Source organism: Pseudonaja textilis, chromosome 2 (assembly GCF_049901715.1).
Source record: "Pseudonaja textilis isolate UNSWEBS1 chromosome 2, rPseTex1.2, whole genome shotgun sequence".
Classification (NCBI taxonomy): domain Eukaryota; kingdom Metazoa; phylum Chordata; class Lepidosauria; order Squamata; family Elapidae; genus Pseudonaja; species Pseudonaja textilis.
In genome coordinates this window covers 213,527,259-213,550,516 of record NC_141991.1, presented here as the reverse complement: position 1 = coordinate 213,550,516, position 23,258 = coordinate 213,527,259, and the positions used below count along the sequence as shown (strand labels likewise).

The 23,258-nt window shown below is 35.8% G+C and overlaps 2 long non-coding RNA genes across 2 annotated transcripts in view; both read right to left on the bottom strand.

Moving 5' to 3' along the window:
- The window catches only part of LOC148127357 (uncharacterized), an 826,567-nt gene that overhangs the window by 355,336 nt on the left and 447,973 nt on the right, over window positions 1-23,258 (bottom strand). The window lies entirely within an intron of this gene.
- LOC148127358 (uncharacterized) lies at window positions 9,372-18,624 on the bottom strand. The gene is made up of 3 exons (XR_015742245.1): window positions 18,449-18,624; window positions 11,722-11,834; window positions 9,372-10,487 (listed from the first exon to the last, which is right to left on the bottom strand). It is a non-coding gene; the product is annotated as an uncharacterized LOC148127358 (long non-coding RNA).

Below are 23,258 nucleotides of genomic sequence, written 5' to 3'. Positions count from 1 at the left end.
AGATGAAGCAGGAGATACAAAAGGGATTAAAGTTAAACTAGAAGCAACAAACAAAGGCAGGAGGAAAAAGTTCATTTTCAAGGTCAAATAGAGAAGTTATTTTAACAGCTAAATGTATTTTGATTCTATTAGAAGGTGGCAAAAATGGAAAGGTACTACAGTTCTTTTCTGTTTACCCTAATATTTAATATAGTTTTAATATAAACTATCCATATACAGATCTATAAAAATTTCGAACTGAGAGGTTTTTTATTTTACAATGTCTTATCCATTTTTGTCTTTCCTTCTCTGTCTCTCTTCTTTCACTTCTGAGCATACTTTTCCTAGAGGGAACAAGAAGAAACATGGGAATGATTTATTTTCTGGGCTTTTTGGCTTCTAGAACTTTTGACAAGTTGCCCTTTCTGACATCTGGTCCATTATTCAAAAATTAACATCTTTCTCACTGGTCATTTTGCTCAAAAGATTGTCCTCTCGGGTTCTGCTTGCTCCAACTGGGTATCCAATTGCAGATGTCTCTTTCATATACACAGTATTGCCAGTGTCCATTGTACAAAATAACTATTGGAGTTCCTGGAAACCTCCTTCTCCAATACTCAGTGTTTCTGTCCTTTTATACATTTTCAGCTATATGACAAATGTTGTAACTGAGCATGAAACTTCTAAAACCTTTACCCTTGAGACCATTGTATCATTCCAAATCTACCATTGCAACTCATCCTATGACAGAGTCCCCCAAAATAATTAATCAGTACAATTTATGAATTCTGACAATTTCATAACAGTTCAGTATCATTATATTTAGATAATAAAAATCCCATTGTTGGAACACAAAACAATAATCTGCCTATCCCAGGTCCTTAAATATTCAGTGGTCCAAAGTTGCAAAAAAAAAATCTTGATTGATTAATTGATTGATTTTGTGCCCTCAAGTTGATCCTTGATTGATCAATTGATGGATTATGTGCCATCAAGTCGATGTCAACTCCTAGCAACCATATTGATAAATTTTCTCATGGTGACCTGCTTATGACTTCACCCTTCAAGAGTTCCAATAGTTCAGCCATCTCTGTTGTAAATAAGTCTATCCAAATTGGTATCGGTCATCCACTTCTCATTCCTTCCATTTTTTCTAATACTAGAGCCTTCTCCAGAGGGAAAGGTTTTGCATAATGTACAAGTATTTAAATTCAAATTAAATCTTTTGAATTATGACTAAACCTATTTCTATATGCAAGATGCATTTGCTTTAAGCAATTAACACATTTCTTTCTAAACCCTCCTGAAAACAGGAAATGCAAAATAGCTATTTTTTATAATGGAATTAAATAAAAACAAGGATAGTATTTAAATTTAATAAATTAATAGTAGAATCCTAGCACTAAGGAATTCTTCTGAAACCTATATGTTCTTCTTTCTACACATTTTTCAATATTGAAGTTTAATGTTTTTATAGCTGGTTAAATTACTTAAATTAAAAAAGCCAAAAAAGTATGATTCTTCCTCAGCATAATACATTACGTAAGGCAAAATAATATGTGTGTGTGTGCATGTGCGCGCGCGCACACACACACACATGGATACCTTCAGGACAGAAGTCTTTTAAAATCAATAATCACATACTTTGCTCAAGAAAAATACTTCACATTTCTGCAGAGTATTTTATTACTACTAACATTTTTGGAATCCCTTCAAAAATCCTAGTGTACTGTATGCAGTAAAGTTTCATTATACATTACAAAATGTAAAAGCAATTTTTATCTTCATTATAAAAATAGCAAATCATGTACTTGTGAATTCTAGTTCATACATAATCATAAATAATGATATTTTTGCTTAGTATCTTATACAGACTCATTAAATATAGCTTGATATTTTATGTATTAGATTTACAAGAAATACTATGGCTTGTTGAGGAAACCATAGTTAAAATCAGGATTATGTACAATTTCAGTTTTTTCTCTCTGCTATTCTGTTTTTTTATTATCTTTTCATTCCAGTCAACCACAGAAATTCTTTGGAGAGAATTCAATCAGTTCAAATGTATAAAGAATTAAAGGAATATGAAAATAATATAAAACAGCTTAAAACCAATATCACATTTGTTTCAGCCTTGCATAGATTGGTTTTCCTTTATCCCCAATGTACAATTTGTGGAAGTGATTGTCCTCAGACCTTGCCCCATAGGGACGGACATTCAGCAGGTTATTTCTGGATATTGAATTCTGGGCCAGATAGAGAAAACCAATTATTTTATGTAATTTGCAGTCAGATTTGGACATTGCAAACAAATGTAGGGCACCTGCGCCTGACTCCTAGCTCAAAGAAATGCCAGGACAAGAAAGGAGTAGAAGAAATGAATTAAAAGATTACAGGCAAAAGAAATAAATGCCACCCAATTGACAGCCCTCTATAACTTTCTCAGAACAGAACCCTGAAATAAAACTGCCAGGAAAAATGGATAGCACTTTACAACAAATTTAAAAATTCCTTCAGTGGAAATTTTTACCCTCATACACACAAGCACTCACCCATTCAAACAGACAATTGTACAAGGTGTGGTAATGTCTACCCTGCTGGGTTGTCGTATTGTGAATATGAAGCAAGGTTTTATCCATGAGATGTGATACAGTGGCTCAGTCTTGGTCCTCTCTAAGGTACAGAAGCCAGCTGGATGAGTTTGGGCTAGTCATTCCCTCCTAGTCCAAATCAGGACCATCAAACTGCAACAAACTGGCAGATAAACAAAATCCATTTTTGTATGATGAATTGATAGTTTTTCTATAATAATTAGATGAATGTAGTGTAAAAGGAAATGAACTGTAACCATACAAGACAAATGTCAAGCATGATTTGAATGTGGGAGGAAAATTCTCCCTAAGTTTTCCTGCTCTGCATTAGAACTAGTGTTTTTTTCAGCTTAAGCATTACTGTCCAGTTCATCTGTTGTGCTTTACTTTCATCTAGACTATATCCTGCACTTTGACTGGCTACTGTTCATAGTAGTATTTGGCCTCGTGGTTGCTACCTTTCTGCTATAGCTACTATAATAAGCTACTATAATTTCTGCTATAGCTACTATTAGTAACGGTGTCCTGTTAGATTGCCCACAGAAAGAAAAGTGACCAGCCATTTCTTTCCTGCCACAAAAAAAGGAGGACACAGCAACAGAAGAGTTGTCCAATGAGGTAGCAGTAACCAAATCTTGACTGAACACCTGGCACATTGCTGCTGAACTTTGGTTTTGATGGCTGGATCCATTTAGGCATAAGAATGAAACAGATATAGCCGGAAGGGACAGACTATATGTACATTAACTGGTTCATTAGAATGTATGTATTTATTTAACACATTTATGTGACCATCCATCTTAGCCAATGAAATTCTGGGCACTCAACCAAAAGTTTAAAACACTATAAAATATTTATCAAGCAATATAAATGAGCCCATCCTGTTAACATCTGTTAACATCCCAGCCTCAGTGCCCAGGGCAAATATCAGGCCTTTCAGGGCCTTCTAGAAGGGTTGGAGCTTTCTGAATCTTAGGTAGAGCTTATTCCACAAAGCAGACACTATGACTGTGGAGATGTGATACTTCCTAGGTCAGTGGTGGCTAACCTTTTTGGTACTGAGTGCGCATGTGAAACAGGAGTGCGCATGTGATCCAGAAACCAGAAGAGCAGCTCCCTGATGTACGCGTATGAGAGTACTGGAAACTGGAAAGTTAGCTTCCTGGTACATGCATGCGCACCGGCCACCTGGACAGGAGGGACTCCAAGTAAACTGTCACCTAGCCATAAGGGTTTTAAAGGGGACAACCAGCACCTTGGACTGCTCTCAAAAACTTACCGAAAGTCATTAACACTACAGAACCTGTACTTAAATGAGACGTTGGAAGAAGTCAGTTGTTAAAGCCAGGCTAAGGAAGTATATAAATAGATTCCAGCAGTACAGGTTTATGAGAAAGATATTTCAGTTCTGTCAAATTGAGGTTAAATGTACTTAAGATTGCAGCAATCCTGGTTTTTTGTAACATACAATTATAGTATTAAATTTTATATGATTTCTTAAACTTGACAAATTTTGAATATTAGGCAGAAATTATTGCAACTTTTATTTCCATTTATAACTTATAATTTGAGTAATATTGGCTGCAGTTATTAATGGTTGTATAAATATACTTTTAATGTTGATGTACCTTCATGCTAATTTAAGCCTACAATTTGATTTATTACATTTTAATATGCAGATTTAATTCATGATTCTTTTCAGATTTTATAGCATAGATATGTTTTTCATAACTAAATGATTTTTATTTTTATTTCCCTTCTCTTTTTCCTCCTTTTATCATTTCTGATTGTGTTTGTAAAATGAACAAATTATAAGAAGAAAATATAAGATTGTGGAAACCACAAGCACACACGAGAAGTTCAGTCCAGTTCCAGTTGCTCACTAAATTCATTATACATTTCAAAAATAGATATATTTAGGCTAGGGCAGCACTTTTCAAACCTAGGTAAATCCAAAAGTGATTTTTCTTTGGGTAACAACACATACAAATCCCTTACTATTGGTAATCACAATAGGGAAATTTAAATTGACCTAAAGATGATCATGTGTACTAATATATATTTGAAAATCTCTGAAACTATACCTATTAGGATGAATATTGGTAAATTACCAATAGTAATTTGTCGAAATATGAAGATTATTCAATGATATTATTTTTATAATACAGGCAGTCTTCAAACTATGATCCTTTGTTCAGAAACCATTTGAAGTTTTGATGGTGCTGAAGGAAGAGATATGACAGGTCCTTAGATTTCTGATAAGTGGATTTTGGTAATGAAAGAAAATATTTAGGAAACACTGGACTAGAGGCAAGCAATTGTTTCTGGATTCAGGTTGAAATTTGATCTTTGAGTGATATGGAAGTATTTGCACTGGTAGCGCAGTAGTTAGAATACAGTATTGTAAGTTAACTCTGCCCACAGTTTGGAGTTCAGTCATGATAGGCTCAAGGTTGACTCAGTCTTCCATCCTTTGGAGGTCAGTAAAATGAGGACCCAAATTGTTGGGGCCATATGCTGACATTTTAAACTGTCCAGAGAGTCCTATAAAGCACTAAGGAGAGGCATATAAGTCTACAGTAAGTATTATTGCTATTGCTATTTGCATTCCAATAAGTAGTTCAGGAAATACAATTTTTGGAAAGTTGTACTGCACATCTGTAAGAGCCCTTGTGGTACAGTGGTTAATTGCAGTATTGCAGGCAAACTCTGTGTATAGCCTGGAATTCGATCCTGACAGGGCTCAAGGTTAACTCAGCCTTTGTGGTCTTCAGCCTCATCTTTCTGAAGTTGGTAGAATGAGGACCCAGATTGTTGGAAGCATATGGTGATTTTGTAAATCACCCCAAGGGTGTTGTAATGTACAATGGGCCTGTACATGTCTAAATGCTACTGCTATTGCAATTTGTCTATACAGCAATCCTTCTATTCTAGGAAGTGGGAGGTGTGCAGGTAGAAATGGGAACTTTTAGCAATTCTGTATGCAACTGGTATCTTCTTCAGATGAAATATTTGCTCTTTGTTTTTAGGCTAGATAATTCATTATTCAATTTATTATTCAGAATACTTTTTATTTTTAACAGTGAATAATGTTTAATGTAAATTTATTTTGTGCTATTTCTGGAATAAAGGCTTTCAGGTTATTTCATATTCTCTAACTACAGACAACAGGTAATGCTGCTTGCAACCTTTTAACCCATAATGTTCTGTCCACAAACCTGGCTGAATCTGTAAACTGAAATGAGTCTGCATCATGTACAGTAAATATCTATCTACATCTCATAGAAGCAGAAATCCAAATCTAGAACAATCTGGCTAAGCTACACTTAGCATTTTAGCCTAAGATACTAAGTGTATCTTAGTTTTGTAGCATCTATGAATACTTTGGCTGCTATCTTTAATTAAAGCTTTCAACCATGTGCTTCTTTTGGAAAATAGAAGTGGGCATCACTCCATGTTGCAAAAACCATATCTTCTGCTGTTCTACAAGCACATTCAGATATCATCCTTTAGGATTTTCATTTAAGCAAGGATGCAGGAAGCCAATGAGGATGCCATTGATTGGAGCTTGACTCTGAATGACTGTATGGACAATTACTTGTGATGCCAACTTGATCGCAGAAATATGATGTATCTTTTTGAAGAAAATGCCTATAATCAATTTAATCTTGATCACTCACTTATTCATTGCTTTCTCTTTTTCTAGTTGTTTTAATTTTGCCAAGCAAATCTACTTTTGCAAGTCTGTCGTACATTTACATCACTTGCCAAAAACAACTAAGTGAACAGACAGTATCAATTTTTCCTTGAATTAGTTTGCTCTGCTTGTGATCATGATAGAGTTAGTAACCATTTCTAAATCCAGAATCAGAAGATGTCTTTATCTCATTGTTTCTTAGCTGCATGTCACAGCTGTGTGCTAACTGTGGAAAGAACATTGTTTTAATTAAACAGAGCTTTTTTTTTTTCACTGAGATGTCTTTATTCTTCATGTACTTCATGTACAATTTTTTTTGTTTATTAAATTTGTTTGCTACCCATTTCACCATAAGGTAATTCTGGATGTCTTACAGTGTTGAAATTAAATAATAAATATATAAATTAATGTATAAAATCACATTAAAATTGCAATAGAGTATAAGAACTAAAGCAGCGGTGGTGTTCAGCAGGTTCTGACCAGTTCTGGAAAACCGGTAGCGGAAATTTTGAGTAGTTCAGATAACCAGCAAATACCACCTCTGACTCATTCCTCCCCCATCTATTCTCTGCCTTCCAAGTCCCAGCTGATTGGCTGGGTCTTCTTTTGTTGCCCTGCACAGGAAGACGCAGATGAAAAGCGGATTAGTGCAGTGGTGGTATTCAATTTTTTTTTACTACTTGTTCTGTGGGCGTGGCTTGGTGGGTGTGTCTTGGTGGGCATGGCTTGGTGGGTGTGGCAGGGGAAGGTTACTGCAAAATCCCATTCCCTCCCCACCCCACTAACCTGCTTTCCAACTCTGTTCTCCTGTGCAGGGCAACAAAAGAAGACCCAGAAGACCCAGCCAATCAGCTGGGACACGGGAGGAGAGAATAGATGGGGGCAGGGCCAGTCAGAGCTGGTATTCCAAATTACTCAAAATTTCCACTACCAGTTCTCTGAACTACTCAAAATTTCTGCTACTAGAACTGGTTCTCCAGAATTGGTCAGAACCTGTTAAATACCAACTCTGGATTAGTGGGGTGGGGAGGGAATGGGGATTTTACAATATCCTTCCCCTGCCACGCCCACCAAGCCATGCCCACCAGGCCATGCCATGCCCACCAGGCCATGCCATGCCCACCAAGCCATGCCATGCCCACCAAGCCACACCCACAGAACCGGTAGTAAAAATTTTTGAATCCCACCACTGCACTAAAGATGAAGAGAAAGAGAGAAGAATATATGGGAAGAAGATGGGAACTGCTATTAGTCAATCAATCACCTCTAGTGTGATATTCCCCCATTGGGACCCCAGTTCAACTGTCAAAGCCAGACCTTCAGATTCCTGTGAAAAGTCAGGTGGGTGGAGTCAATCTTGCCTGAAGGGTCAGGATGTTCCAAAGGCCTTGAGCAATGTCAGAGATGGCTCTGAACATCTAATTAAAATGACACCTCTATGGCAAATAAAATAATACCTATATGAAAAATAAAGTGACACACCAATATGATACCTAAAAAAAAGTACTGGCTACAGCAGGAACAACAACATTCGGTAGCAATGCAAACTACACAACAAATGGACACAGTCTATTTTAGAACTTGGGGGGAAGGTGACATTTTTAAAGATCTAAACCTCTGTAATGTTCTCGGGGGATGTTATTCTAGAGAGCTAGTGCTGCAACAGAGAAAATATGTTTTGAAGTTTCATCAATGTTATTGCTTAGAAGTGAAGTTCACGTCTCATGAAATTTTAATTATGGTTTAAGAGGAAACTATATGATAGGTAATATGTACAGATTTCACAGTAGATGATCTGAAGAAGACCACAAATGTATCACCAGGAAAGTTATTTTTTTATTAGAGGGTTTATCACTTTTTGGCTGAATTCACAAAACATGCCAAATTGCATTTTGGGCAGAATGTGATTAAATATATTGTGGGAAGCAAGACATTTTCTTAATGTGAAAAAACTTGCTTGAATCAAGTTTGCCTCTAGAAATTGTAAGTGCACCATCACTGGAGGTTTTTAAGAAGAGATTGGACAGCCATTTGGAATGGCATAAGGCAGAGGTCTCCAAACTTGGCAACTTTAAGACTTGTGGACTTCAACTCCCAGAATTCTCCAGCCAGTTGGCTGGAGAATTCTGGGAGTTGAAGTCCACAAGTCTTAAAGTTGCCAAGTTTGGGGACCCCGGCATAAGGTTTCCTGCTTGAATGGGGTATTGGATTAGAAATCCTCCAAGGTCCCTTCCCACCCTATTGTTTTGTAAATCTGTAAATTAAACTTATTTATCTCAAGGTGGCAGTTTACATAATCAAAACATCTATTCTTTGATCAGTTTAGCATATTGCACAAACCCAGATAATATAGGTCTGTGAAAAGAAAAAGATGAATAGAAGGGGTTAACTTCAGTTAAGGAGAAAATGAAAATAATATTGATTGGTAGGATAAAAAGACAATCAGAATGATGGATAAAAGTCAGTTACTATGGATCTAACTGAAATTTCTGCAGAAATTTAGGAGAGGAGTATTGTATTATTTTAATATATGTGGGCCCTTTAATAGAAAGTAATCAAATTTCAGAGTGGTGCCAGAGCATCTACTATAGTACTTTTCTATATCTGATATGACAAAAATACATACAACACAAAGCTGTTTTGGGAACTCAGGACAGTGAAGAATGGCAACATAATTGAAGGCAGTTTAGAACATGGGCAGATAAAAGGATTACTCAATGAAATGAGAAAACTTGTAAGGAATAGTTAAGTGGTTAAGGGCAGATTGAGGTAAAGTGAATATTGATTATTTGATCAAATAGAAACACCCAATTTAACATGATGGGGGAATTTCTTTAGCTAGTGTGAATCAGGTTATTATTAGTTTTGTTGTCATAAATATACTGTTTTTTTTTTAAATGAATAAATTACAGCTCTGGCTCAGATATTCCAAGAATTTGAGGTACATGGTATTATTACTGTTTCTTAAAATATACATATAATACTACATATAGGAAGGTAAAAGGGATCATGTTTGAAAATGCAATAGGCTGCTTGTCTTTGTAGAGAAGCTCAGAAAAAAAGCACATGAACTTAAGGAACTCAGATGAGTAAGAGCTTTCAATTCCATTTAATTCCATCTTATGATCTGTGGTTTACAGATAGCTCACTCCTAAAAATAAAAGTACAGATAATAATCACCTATGGGCAGCACATTGTAACACTGAAATAAAAATAAAAAGGTATTTTACTGCTCAGTGGTTTTTTATACTAGACTAAAATGTGATCATTACACCTACATAGTTAAAAAAAAAGGTAAAATATTGATATTTGGAGAAAAAAGAACTTTACACAAAAATCCATAAGAAGTTTGCAATTGCCAATACATGTAGTAGTTTGAAATAATTTCTAGGATACCTTTTGAAGAAAATTGATATTTTAATAAATAATGCAGAATTCAATGTTTATTTCTCCCTTTCAAGCAAATTTCTATTTATCAAGGAGACTGTGGCAATATGCTTGAAAGAAAGTAAGGACCATCCAGAATCAGACTGTAACTGAATAAGTTTCTAGTTATTAGGACAGGAAAAATAGTACCCAATATAGCATCTAGCTTGTTTCATCACGACGAGAAGAATTTACGAAATCAAAGTTTCCCTGTCTCTTTAAATAAAATAAGACTTTGAGATGGAAATGCAATTTATACATGGTTTTCAATAGTTTTTTTTCTGCTGTTTTATTTTTTTCTTGCCTTTCACCTACAAGGACAGCTAATGTGATATAATTTGTATCAGAAGAACAGCTCTGGGACCTGGGTGTTTCCTGTACTTTTCTATATTATTTCCCCCCCATTGAAAAATATATCAGTATATGTATTTTTTCCACCTGGGAAAACAGCTGAATAGTGACTATCAGTGAAGAATGAAAAAAAGGTTAGGAAACTCTGCTTTGGCTTAAAAAGCTTCATTTCAGCAGCTGCATGCTCAGCAAAACCAATTATGGAATGAAAGATCAACGTTATGACTTATCTACAGTGCATGATTTCTATTTCACAAGAATGCATAGGTATCCATTTCTGGTTGACAGAAACAGATGACAATAGCTCGCCATTAAAACAAACTCAGGGTGTGTTTTTAATAGTCCATTTATGAAGTACACTTTTTCATTTTCTATTGTCTTCTGCCTGTTTTGGAGTATGTGTTGAACTCCGCTCCAAGATAACTCCAGCAGTTTGTTGACTCCTTTAGAGAGGAAGAGAACGTCTTCAGTTGAGATTGCTTACCGAGTTTTCTAATATATTTAAAAGCTGCTTTTAACACTGTAACAGCTGGATGGCTATAATTCTTCCCTTGCAAATACAGGTAGTCCTCAACTTACAGCAGGTCATTTAGTGACCTTTCAAAATTATAATGGCACTGAAAAAAGTGTGTTATGACCTTTGCAGCATCTCCATCGTTACATGATTTACGTTCAGATGCTTGACAGCTAACCCACATTTATGATAATTGCAGTGCCCCGGGATCATATGATTCTACTTCGTGACCTTCTGACTAGGAAAGTCAGTGGGGAAATCAGATTCACTTAACAATGGTGTTACTAATTTAACATCTGGAATAGAATAGAATTCTTTATTGGCTAAGTGTGATTGGACACACAAGGAATTTGTCTTGGTGCAAATGTTCTCAATGTACATAAAAGAAAAGATACGTCAGAGTCAAGAGTCAAAAGGTCTTAATAATAGTCTTAATAATAGTCTTAGGGTACAATAAGAAATCAAATCATACTAGGAAACAGTCAATAAAAATAGTTAGGATACAAGAGACAATGTTCCGGTCATACGGTCATAAGTGGGAGGGGATGGGTGATAAAGAGTGATGAGAAGATTAATAGTAATAGTAGTGCAGACTTAGTAAATAGTTTGACAGTGTTGAGGGAATTGTTTGCTGAGCAGAGTGATGGCATTCGGGGAAAAACTGTCCTTGTGTCTAGTTTTTCTGGTGTGCAGTGCTCTATAGTGTTGTTCTGAGGATAGGAGTTGAAACAGTTTATGTCCGGGATGTGAGGGGTCCGTAAATATTTTCACACCCCTCTTTTTGACTCATGCAGTATAAAGGTCCTCAATGGAAGGCAGGTTAGTAGCAATTGTTTTTTCTGCAGTTCTAATTATCTGTTGAAGTCTGATCTGTCTTGTTGGGTTGCAGAACCAAACCAGACAGTTATATAGGTGCAGATGACAGATTCAACAATTCCTCTGTAGAACTGTATCAGCAGCTCCTTGGGCAGTTTGAGCTTTCTGGAGTGATTCACTTAACAACTGTGGCAAGAAAGACTGTAAAATGGGGAAAACTCACTTAACAACAGAAATGTTGGGCTCTATTGTGGTCATAAGTCAAGGACTACTGTACAGTTCATTTAGTCACTGTACAAAGTTACAACAGCACTGAAAAAAGTGACATGTCCATTTTTCACACTTACAAGAGTTGCAGCATACCAATGGTCTCATGATCAAAATTCAGGTGCATGGCAGCTGACTCGTATTTGTGATGGTTGCAGTGTCCTAGGGTCATGTGATTCCATTTTGCAACTTTCTGAAGAGCAAAATCAATGGGAAAGCTGGTTTTACTTAACTCTGTTATTAACTAAACTGCTGTAATGATTCACTTAACAGGTATGGCAAGAAAGGTTGTAAAATGGGGCAAAGCTCACTTAACAAATGTCTCACTTAACAACATAAATGTTGGGCTCATATATGGTCATAAGTCAAGGACTACCTGTAGGACGCTACTGATTCAAAACCCACAGGACAGAGGATTTTACATTATATATTTTTTTCTTTTTACTTTGCACTTATAAGGAAAGAAGTATGCCATGTCACCATTTTCCACATACCTGACATAGAAAGAAGTCACCTCACTTTCCAAATAGCAAAGATAACCTGTAGAATGTCTAGGTAAAGCTGTCCAGGAGAAGGACATTTATCAGCAATGGCTTTCCTGGATGACAAAGGTGGGAGGGTATAGCAGGACAGTAGTGAGAAGCATGGCAGCCTGCAGTACAGACTGAATGTCTTGAAAACTGTTGCCAAAGAGTCTGTCCAGACTTTTTTTGTTTTAAAAAAAAGACTGGCTCAGATTCAGATTGGCATGAGTACAGGGCAGGAATTGCTTAGACAGCATGTGTGGATATGCCCTTGTTAAATTGGCACATAATTTTACTATCTGCAAGACTATTACATGTAAAAAATGGAGGAAGATGAAGATTCTTTTTATACGAGAAGAGGCCATGCAATGAGATTTAAAAGAAATAAGAATTATTATTATTACTAATTTTTTCAATGAAAAAATATGTTTAAAACAGGCTCCAGTTTAATCAGCTCACTGACTGGGAATTCATTCTTAAGCTTTCCAAGATTTATAAGAGACACGTTCCTTAAATCCTGGCAATTCCTGATTCCTTGGTTTGCCAATTTTGTGGGCTTGACACTATCCAAGTGCCCAGAGGTACAAAACATCTTGCCTATGTGCATAAATATTTTCCTTTCATGCTACAATGTTTGACTTCATCCCAAATAGTGATTTATTTTAAAATACGATAAAAAGATACAAACACACATATGTATTAAAAATAGCTACTAAAAAAGACAAGCAAACATTTCAAGAAAAAGCTGCATGGGGAAATTAAGACTTTTGGATTTATATGAAATAAGGCTGAGTCTGTGAATGGCATTGGCTTTCCATTGTCCATATTTATAGCTTCTAAAATCTATGCTCCATTAAAAGTGATTGTACATAAGTCACCTCTAGATGAGGTGGGTGGAATACCAATCAATTAATCAATCAATCAAACAAACAAACAAACAAACAAACCTAATGCAGTAAGGATACCCACAAATCCCTAGAAAAGAATACTGGTGATAAATATATCTTCAGGTATTACAAACAGAAAACGCAAAAGACTTGTGTTTCTTGTTTTTCCTGATTTAAGTGTTCCCAGTCAGGTTTCTTAATCTTTAGCCTGGTTATATGGCCAGACTTAGATAGACCCAGACACATGTAAAGTTTAGTCATGATATGGAGGAATAAGATAGTTCAGATGATAATGCCAAGCTTGTTTTTTTTCTCTTCCCAGGACCTAGACTTTGTTTATTAGTTTCAGCAGTTTTGCTAGTTTCAACACTTGGCAGCATTATCTTGTATTCATGAGAATCAGACAGAATATCTTTATGTCGAAAAAGTTGCTGGCTAAGAGTTGTAAGTGGATGTCTATCTTCATATGGCTACCAAATTAGTCCTGTGCCACTAAAGAAGCCTATTGCTCTCTGGTAATTATGGTAACCATGGAGCCTTTTCGGCTATAGAAGATACAGCAGTTACCATAGATACCTAGAAAGATAAATGCTGGCTTTTCAAAAGAGCCAGCAATGTGAATTTGAAGGAAAGGAAATGACCGAGGAAACCTATTAGGGAATAGAGTTGATAGGACAGCAATCTTCCTAGAGTCTTTCTCATCATAATGAGATCCATTTTCCTTACAGAAATTTAATACTATAGATAACCAAGAACACTGAAGGCTACGGCGCCCATTCACACAGCTTTTGTGTGAGAGAAAATATATAATTAATGGCCTAAATAGTGAAATGGCACACTGAAATACTGAACAGCGAAAGCACAAGATGTGTTGGTTTCACTGTGTTGAGTATTCATCATCAACTTTGCCCAGATGCATTTCAAATGCTAAGCGCTGTTATTTTACATAAAAGTAGATTATGTATCTAGTTTATTTTTCATGTTCATTCTGTAACTTATATTCTGAGCAAACTACTGCCAGTCTGCACAATAAATCTTGCTCTTGATTTTCAAGTAGACATTTTTTTCCCTGACCTTGTAATCATACTTGCAAAAATGGCAAGTGATTTGCAGGGGATTAGCATTTTAAAACAATAAATAGCAATGAGAGAAAAAACATGATAAATATATGTTTGAAAATGCTCTGGATTTCATTTTTGTAGCTGATCTGATATGGAAAGAAAGCTGTTGCTCTGAAACATACTTTTTTAAAAAACACAGAACAGCTATTAAACTTCCTGCAAAAAAAGCTCTACCTGAAAGCAGTCAGACTCTGGAATAACCTAACACAGTGTATTTAACACTTCATCTCTGCTTATCTGAAACCTTTGATCCTTCACTAAACAATGCTTTCGGCTTTTTTCACTGAAATTTAGCCATCAGTAAGGAACTTTACTCATCTCAAACTTGGATTGGATTGGACTAAGATTTAGTCTAAGAGATCTCAACAGTGAATTCCTTTAATAAATTCAACCCTGGTTAGTTATCAGTGTTTGCAATAGTGGCGAATATCTGTAGCTTGGGTGTAGGATGAAAGTAAAGGTTCATTCTCTGAGTTTGTGAGTTGGTGTTGCTAGATTTCTATGGGTTGTGATAATAAAGAGAGTTAATTATTTGGTCCTTAGCTTGGTATCCTTTAAAAAGCTTCAATAAAATAAAGGATTTCAGGCAAAGCATCCTTTATAATAAGAGGCAATAGATTTCTAAACCATATCCTGGGAATAAAATTTATATATTATTTTTCATGGTTATGATAGTCTTGTTAATTTCCAAGAGACATTTTTATGTTGCTATTCAAAAAGAAAGCTAGTTTTAATAAAGTAAAAATTTGGGAGGAGATGTTTGTTCTGTGCCTATGCTGAGTCTGTGCACTGTTCTACCACACATTTCCTTGGCTCCTGGTGATGCTTAAAAGTTGTGATGAATAGAACTTCATTTAAAAATATTGATGAGTTAATGAATTCTGGTGCCAATTGTAGCAATTCTGTGTTTCCAAACTGTTGAGTGCATACATTTTAATAATTTTTTCTGAAAGCCTGATGGACTCATTCCTATGAAGCCATGTCTATTTAAAAAAGTACAGAACAATATATTTAGTTTAAAATGAGGGGAAGAAGGAGAACAAAAATAAAACCAAAGTCGTACATGTTGCATTCCTTTAGTAAAGGTCTAGGTGCAGGGGTAGATTTTTAAGAAGTGCTTGAAAGATATAAATAGAGGTACACCCTATTTGAGGAGGGAAAGTATTCCACAGTGAAAGTGAGGAACTCAAAATGGTATTCTTTAATCCGGACATGTGTAAGAGGACCTCTCCAGGCCTTATATGTCAAGCTTCAGCAATAGCGTTAGCATAGGTATCATCAGTGCCTGCTTAGCACCTTTGAGATCAAGTTCAAGGGGAGAGCCACAAATTGTAGTAGTAGAAATATAAGCACCATGTATAGATCACTTCATTTAGGTTGTCTCTACCTAGGAAAGAATATTGTTGGGCATATACCTAATGCCTTTAATAGGTACTCATAGTATGATCCTTCAATGAATGAAAACCCATTCAAAACAGGCAAATTTTTCACTTCCCATGTTCTGTAACCATCCACGTGGTCTTCACTTCATTAGGTTTCATTGTTTTTTTTAACTGATACTGATCAGTTCCATCACTGTATTCTGCCATAGATTCAAAACATGAATACTTTTCCCATAAAGAAACAACAAAGCACCTATTTCTCCAGTGTCTGTACTATACAGACATTTATATTCAATATCAGCACAATTTTACAGTACTCTTTCAGATGCCAACTTGACTCTAATATATAGTGTTGCCAGTTTCTATGAAACAGCACTAAAAATTTGTCAGATGTCAGCCTCTGCTGTACACTGGATTTGACAACCACCTAGTTCATCATATTGGAATGCTTTGTAATTTGATAGACATATTGTCCACATATCAACATTTATGCTCCCCTATATTTATCTAATACTTCTATCTCTGAGGGTGGAAGTTTGTTGTCTGAGTTTGTGGGTTAGTTTCCAAATGTGTCATTACCAAGTTAGACAACATCTTCAGCAGAATTTAGAGGATGTCAGTGTCGGTGTTCTTCTGCTTATAAGGGCTTCATATGATCAGTAGGTCTTGTGATGGTGAAATCATGTCAGGTGAAGGTCACATCAGATCAGTGTCTTGTGATAGGGCAGGTGTGGGGTGTGTAAAGTGAGGGTCTTGTGATGGGTCTTGTGGTGGTATTCCTCTGAAAGGTTACATAGCCTGTTAATATTTCGAAACCAACCCACAAGCTTGGAGAATGAACCTCCACCCTCATCCTCCACCTGAGCTACAGATATTTGCCACTGTCATACTTCTATCTCTTCTTTCAGGTTCTTGTTTTTTATATATACTTTTAGTTTTTAATTCACATACCTTTTATATATTTTTTTACATTTTTGTTTTTACTCTCGACATATCCTTTGTGCTTTTTTAAAATGACTATACTCCTTGCACTGATAGATGACTGTAGTAAAATTTTTGATTTGATACTCAATTCTCTTTATTCAGGAGACAGAAAAGTAGAGGTTAATGTCATCAGCATATCAATCACTTCTTATTACCACTCCCAGTAGCTTCCACTTGATGAAAAATAACATTGTAATGTGGCAATCTATAGCACAACTAGTAAGATGAAGAGACATAGTTAGTAAGTACAATTTCCTGACTCTGTCCCTGGGAGACTATTCTCAAACTGTTGCAGGCTTTCAGACTGCTAACCTTTGATGACAATTGCAAGGTATTATGGTTGAGGTTAAACAGGATAAACATAATTGCTTCTGACTGCATTCTACACATAGGTAACAGATTCATTTGCTAGATTTCCATTTATGCTTAGAGAAACATAGATGTGTATATACTGATGTGTATAGCCAAGCTAAGTTCCTGTGAGGACCCAATGGAACCTAACAAACTCTCTCCAGAATTTAGTGGTGAATTGGACATCCCCGTCAGAAATGATTTTGTGGAGAATGCCATGCAACCTAGAGATCTGCTTTATAAACAGCTTGGCCAGCTTTTTTGCTAATGGGAGTCTTGGACAAACTATGAAATGGGCTTGTTTTGAGAATAAATCTGTCATGGTCCTAATGACTATATTTCCCCGCTTTCAGGGAGCTTGACAATGAAGTCCATGGCGATCTCCTCTCAAGGCTTAGATGGGTCTGCCACCTGCTGAAGTAGCGCTGGGGTTTTTCCTGGCCTTTTTTTCCTGGCCACACAAGTGGCACAGCTCTTAACATAGTCCTCAATGTCCCTTTTCATCTTCAGCCACCAAAACTGGCTCCTGACCAAATGCAGGATTTTTACCTGCCTCGGAGTTTTGCTTGTTACTTGAAATCCTGACATATACATGGAATAAAGTTAGCAGCTTTGTAGTAGCATGGAATTCATTTTATTTGAATGATTGTAGTGATTGTCTCTAACATCACAAAAAGAATACATAGAATTTATCTCAGGCAGTTTTAAGCCAATAGATGAGATGAATTGCCTGCTTAGTATTGCACTTCATTTACTATTGCAGATGGTAAATTTAATGCTAGAAATGATAAACTCCATTATAATTCATCCCAATTTTCAGACCTGTAACCTTGAAAGTTAGATATGCAGTTGTCTTATTTTTGTTTCTGAAGTTTATGTGACAAGATAATTAAAACCATTCTGTTTAATAAATTAACCTTGAATAGGAATCACTAATCATTTTTAAGTTCATTGTTAAGTGTCACAGCTTAAACAAAGCAATGAATACCTCAAGAAGAGCATCTGCCTAAACTCCCTTAAGGATCAATGCCTATGCTTCACAGGTACTACAACTGTTTATAAATGATAATAAAATGTGGAATGTAAATAATTTCCAACGACTGAGTGGATATGTTTACCTCATTAAGGAAGCATAATGGCATACAATCTGGAATACATAGAATGAGATTAGGGTGATGGAAACTGTTTCCTAGCAATTTTAATGTCGGCCAGTTAGGGATGGGGTATTAATCTTCCCAGGCAGAGATCCAGAAGTATTGCCTAGCATGTTTATATTAATTCAAGTTTGTCCTCATGCAATAATTTAACCAGTTTGTTTTAAATCGGAGTCCTGATTTGTAAATCCAGCAAACCAGATTCTAGTGTTAACCTTTGTTTATTCTTTATGCTAAACCTTATCTGCATTTCTTGTAAAACTAGACATTTAAGGAAGACCTTCAAAAGAAATACATGCAGACTTACAGCACAGAAAGATCTGATCATAGCAATTTTTTCCCCAGATAAATTTCTAGCAGCTTCATTCAAGTAGAATGTTGAAGCAAAAGCAAAAATCACCTACCAGTGGTGTTACCAAGTTAATTACATTTTTGCAGCATTATTCCATGGTAGATGATGGCTATAATCTGTTCCCTGTTGCATCTTTATTTAGATTTATAGTTGCTTCTAGTTCTTTTGATGCAACTTAGTTCTGACACAGAAGAGCATTCCTCCAGTATTCCTCCCAGTTTTTCTCAGCTAAATTTGGTTGAAGTTTGAACTGCTGGGGGTGATGCAACTGAGATGATGCAATGAAGGGGCTTTGGGTAATTCCTATTATGACTGAAGGCTAATCCTACCTTTGTTGGATCTTGGGTGAGGGTATTCTCTTATGAATAGAGCAAGCTATCTCTTTATTTCTTAAGTGCTTACATCTGCTGTGGGCTATTAAGGAAAGTGGGGGCTGCTTTCCAAGAGCATGGTTTTCCATTTCTCATTCAGGGAAATATAATATTCTGTCTTTTTAATATTTCTCAAAAAATTTCATTCTTCTAGGAGAGAGGTGGGTGCTAGCTTTCTACAGGATTCACATGCAGTTTTCATTTGGCTTGATTCTAAATTTCCAGAGAGAAATAACCCAAGGTAGGCAAACATATCTATTATTCTATCATCTTCCTATTTTCCCCACAACAATAATATCTGAAATGGGTTGAGAATGATTGGCCCAAAGCCATCCAGCTTGATTTCAAACTTAGGGTGCAGCTAGAACTCAGAGTCTCTTGGTTTCTAGCATGGTCTCTTAACCACTAGACCAAACTGACCCTTTTTCTACCAAAAGTCATCAAAGTCACAAATGAAATGCCAAAGTAAACAAAAGTAAATCAAATGTTTTGTAGAGATAAGAGACAGACCACACTCGCACAACCACTTCTGCCACCTTGACCCTTTGGACTACAGTACTGTTTATCAACCTTTGCCTTTTTAAGATGCACGGAGTTCGACTCCCAGAATATTCATGTCCTGGTTGGAGTATTTTGGGAGTTGAAGTCCACACATCTTAAAATGGCAAAGGTTGAAAAACACTGGATTGCGCTTTCCCCCAACTCTGTGGATTCCCTCTGGTGGGGTTAAAGCACAGAACAAGGAGTGGCAAGAGGCAAAAGTGTGTTTGTCTCCATTTTCTTTTTCCAAGAACCTTCTTTCTGTTTGTTTTTCTTTCTCTACGTGTTTCCAGCATCTTTCTTCTTTTGTTACCTTGTCAGAGAGCTGCCTGCCTGATAATGGTGTATATTGTTATTAGCATTAAAAATGCTGTTGAATTTTGGCACAGGGACTCAGGACAGGCGTTCCTGTTGTAGAAGAGAGAATTAAGAAATGGTTGATAGGAGAAAGAAAGCCCAATTGCTCCTTCTGATTGAAGTACTGAACATTTGATACTTAAAGTCTGCCAAGGGGCTCTATTCGATAACCTAATAGCAACCAGTGAAACTTAATGGTGGAAGATACAGGACAGATAACAAATTTAATTGTACAGCTCAATTTATGAGGAACGTTAACAAAGAGGGGGAAACTCACACTGTTTTAACAATCAGGAAAGAACAGGTGGTTTCACTACAAATGAGCACAGAGCACAGCATGGGACTGGAGAGTCTTTGACAAGATATAGTATTATTTGAGCAAGACAGTCGGATCTTAGTGGAAGAATACCAATGTTAAAGAATCCATCTGATCCACATTTCTTCAATAAATGTGCTGACAGGAATTTATACTTCAGTGTTTGCACTTTGCAATGCGGTTTTCAGAAATGTGTTAGTTATATTGTTAAAATATACATTTGAAGAAGTATTTTGAAGAGTGGAGCAATCGTGTATGATTCTAGAAAGAAGAAAATGATGGCTAAAATTGCCTAACATCCTAGAATGTTGCTGTTTTTGCTTATAAAATAACGAAGGATAATTCTTTTATTACCATCTCTTATTCCTCATCAATGTGAAGGATTGTGCTATCTGGATCTTCTGCTGCCTCATAAGAACTCTCTGAGGTGGAAGACTACTTTCTTCACCTGAAGAAAAAAGTAAATAATTGGCCACTTTTAAAATTTCCTTAACAGTTGAGAACTGAGATTATTCAGGCATGAAATGAAGGAGCCTGACAGTAATTCCAAAACAGGATATCAGAATATCCTGTTCTATTATTATTATTATTATTATTATTATTATTATTATTATTATGATTATTATTATTATTATTATTAAAAATGACACCTTTCTGGATCTAAAGCAGTGGTGGGATTCAATTTCTTTTTTTACTACCAGTTCTGTGAGTGTGGCTTGGTAGGCATGGCGGGGGAAGGATACTGTAAAATCTCCAGTCAGAGGTGGTATTTTCCGGTTTTCCAAACTACTCAAAATGTCTGCTTAACCTGCTGAATACCACCTCTAATCTAAAGGGAGCTTATATGCATCTTGAAAAAAGAATCTTATCTCTGAAATGTACAATGCATTTAAAACATCTTAAATTTCAAAGGCCTAAGGGGATAGTCAAATAAGTCAAATTTAGTTGCAAGAAGGTAAGGTAATAGTAAGTGTAGCTTTGCCACACAGATGGCAGCAAGAACAGGATCAGATAAAAGTAATAGTGCATGAGATTAATTTTGGGATTTGCTTTCTGCAATATTTGGAATAGCATGTCTAAGATCCAGCTTGATTTTAACTGACTCTTATATAATCTATTTGAATTAATTTTTGCTACATATTTTTTGCATTTCCAAATGCAAGATAAAAATTAAGCAGGTCAGTGATCTCCCTGTTGCAGTCATAATCTTGTCATTTTCTCCAGCCAGTGGACCAACTTTTTCCTTGACTTTTCTCTTTTTCCACACACATCTAAAGTACCTTTTTTCATTATGTTACTTTGACATTCATAACAAGCCTTAAGCCATACTGGGCTTTAGCCTTTTTGATGCCATCCTTGAAGTTGTTTCTTGATATTCTGTCTTTTTCAAAAAATTTAACTTGTCCTTTTGGTTAGAATGTTCTTGATGCAGCAATTCTAGTCTCATCTCACCCTCTCCCCTTTGTTTTTGTGTGTGTTTGGGCCTTAATTATTGAACTTTTCAGGATTTCAGTCCTTACTATCCCCTTAGCTTGTTGACGTCATCTTTCTTGAAATCTAGAACAATAACATGGCTATCTTCAGTTCTTATCTTTGGGCTAGTGAAATTTACTATGGTAAAAACATTAAATTCAATTTAGCTGATCTTTCCTTCTTCATCTTTTGAAGGCACATCCAGAATTTGTTGGATTTCCTGCCTTCAGTAGTTTGATTTCCAGTTGATTTCAGGATACTTGAAATCCCCCATTAACACAGTGGTGCTTTCCCCTGGGTATCTTGCTCATGTGGTCTGCAAATATTTCATCTATATCATCCGCTTAGTTAGACCACTAGCAGTATACTTTCACAATAAAGTCAATTTGCCTTTTCCCTTTAGTATTCATCCACACACTTTTAGTAGGGTTTTCATCCATCACCTAATGAACTCATTCGTTATATGGTTGAATCTGGGTTTTTTTAAAAACAAATTATATCATTCCAATTCATGAGACTCATGTCACTACATTTCTGTAATTCTTGGTAGCTTATTCCTCATTGCATATCTTGTAAAAACACGCTATATCTCATCTACTCCGTCCATCATCTTTTCCTCTGTTATCTCCAAGGCTCCAGCCAGAATTTCTATCATTACAGCCGCCAAATCCTGTCCTTTTTCTTCCTCAATATTTTGAAATCTGAGATAAAATTCTGACCTATCCATCTCCCACTTCAACATCCCAGTTATATCTTGTTGCACCATTGTTAATTTGCTAACAATATTTCCAATTGTCTCATCTCTTTGTTTATCTTTCTCCTCAATTTTTTGGAGTCTCTCCTCCTGTTTTGCCATCAAAGTTTTCAATTTTTTCATCAGTCTTTGCAATTCTTTGTTCAATACTCTCTGTTCTTTGGTCAATGCTTGTTTTGAGTTCTTGTATTCCTTGTATAATCGTTGCTAGATCCATTTGTACTTTATCTTGCTTCACCATTATTGATAGTCGTCCTCCAGTTGATGGAGAAGCAGGAGCAGAAGTTGAACTGCCAGGAGGTAAAGTTTTCTTACTCATTTGAATAACTCAAGATCTTTAAGCTCCTTTAATCCAATTAGTAGGGTAGCCAATTATAATCCAATTGGGAAGAAGAAAAACATTAAAAAAAGCCAATAAAAAATAAAGAGTCCAGGATTAAAAAGAGAAGGAGAAAAAGAAGATTAAAAAGAAAAAAAAGGAGATTCTTCAGGTTCTTCTAGACCTTAATCCTATTGTAAGATGGCCAATTATGATTCAAAAATAAAAATTAAGAATAGTAAAAAAGAAAAAGAGAGTAAGACCCAATAATATTAAAAAACAATGATCAAAAAAAAAAAAAAGGAAAAAGAAAGAATTCTTCAGGTTCTTCACACCCTAGTCCAATTGTAGGATCTCAAAAAATAAAAAAAAATAACCATAAAAATAAATAAAAAATGAAAATAAAAAATAGAAAAGGCAAAAATCCCAATAAGCAAAAAGAAAAAGAAAAGCTATTCTGAGGCTTTCCCTTAAAAAAAAAAGTAAGTTTAAAAATTAAAAATAAAGTCAAACAAAAGAAAAAGAAAATGGATATACAAATATTACAAAATACTGTGGGGTTGAGGAGGAGGGATGAAACAGCTAAAGAAAGATAAGAAAGAGAGCACACTGCATCTTATTTAGTTATCCAAGGGTCTTATTATGGCTTCTCCACAAATTCCAAAGCCAAACTTCAAGTACTCAATAATAGAAGTTCCAAAGAACACCTGTTAAAACATTCTCCAGTGTTCT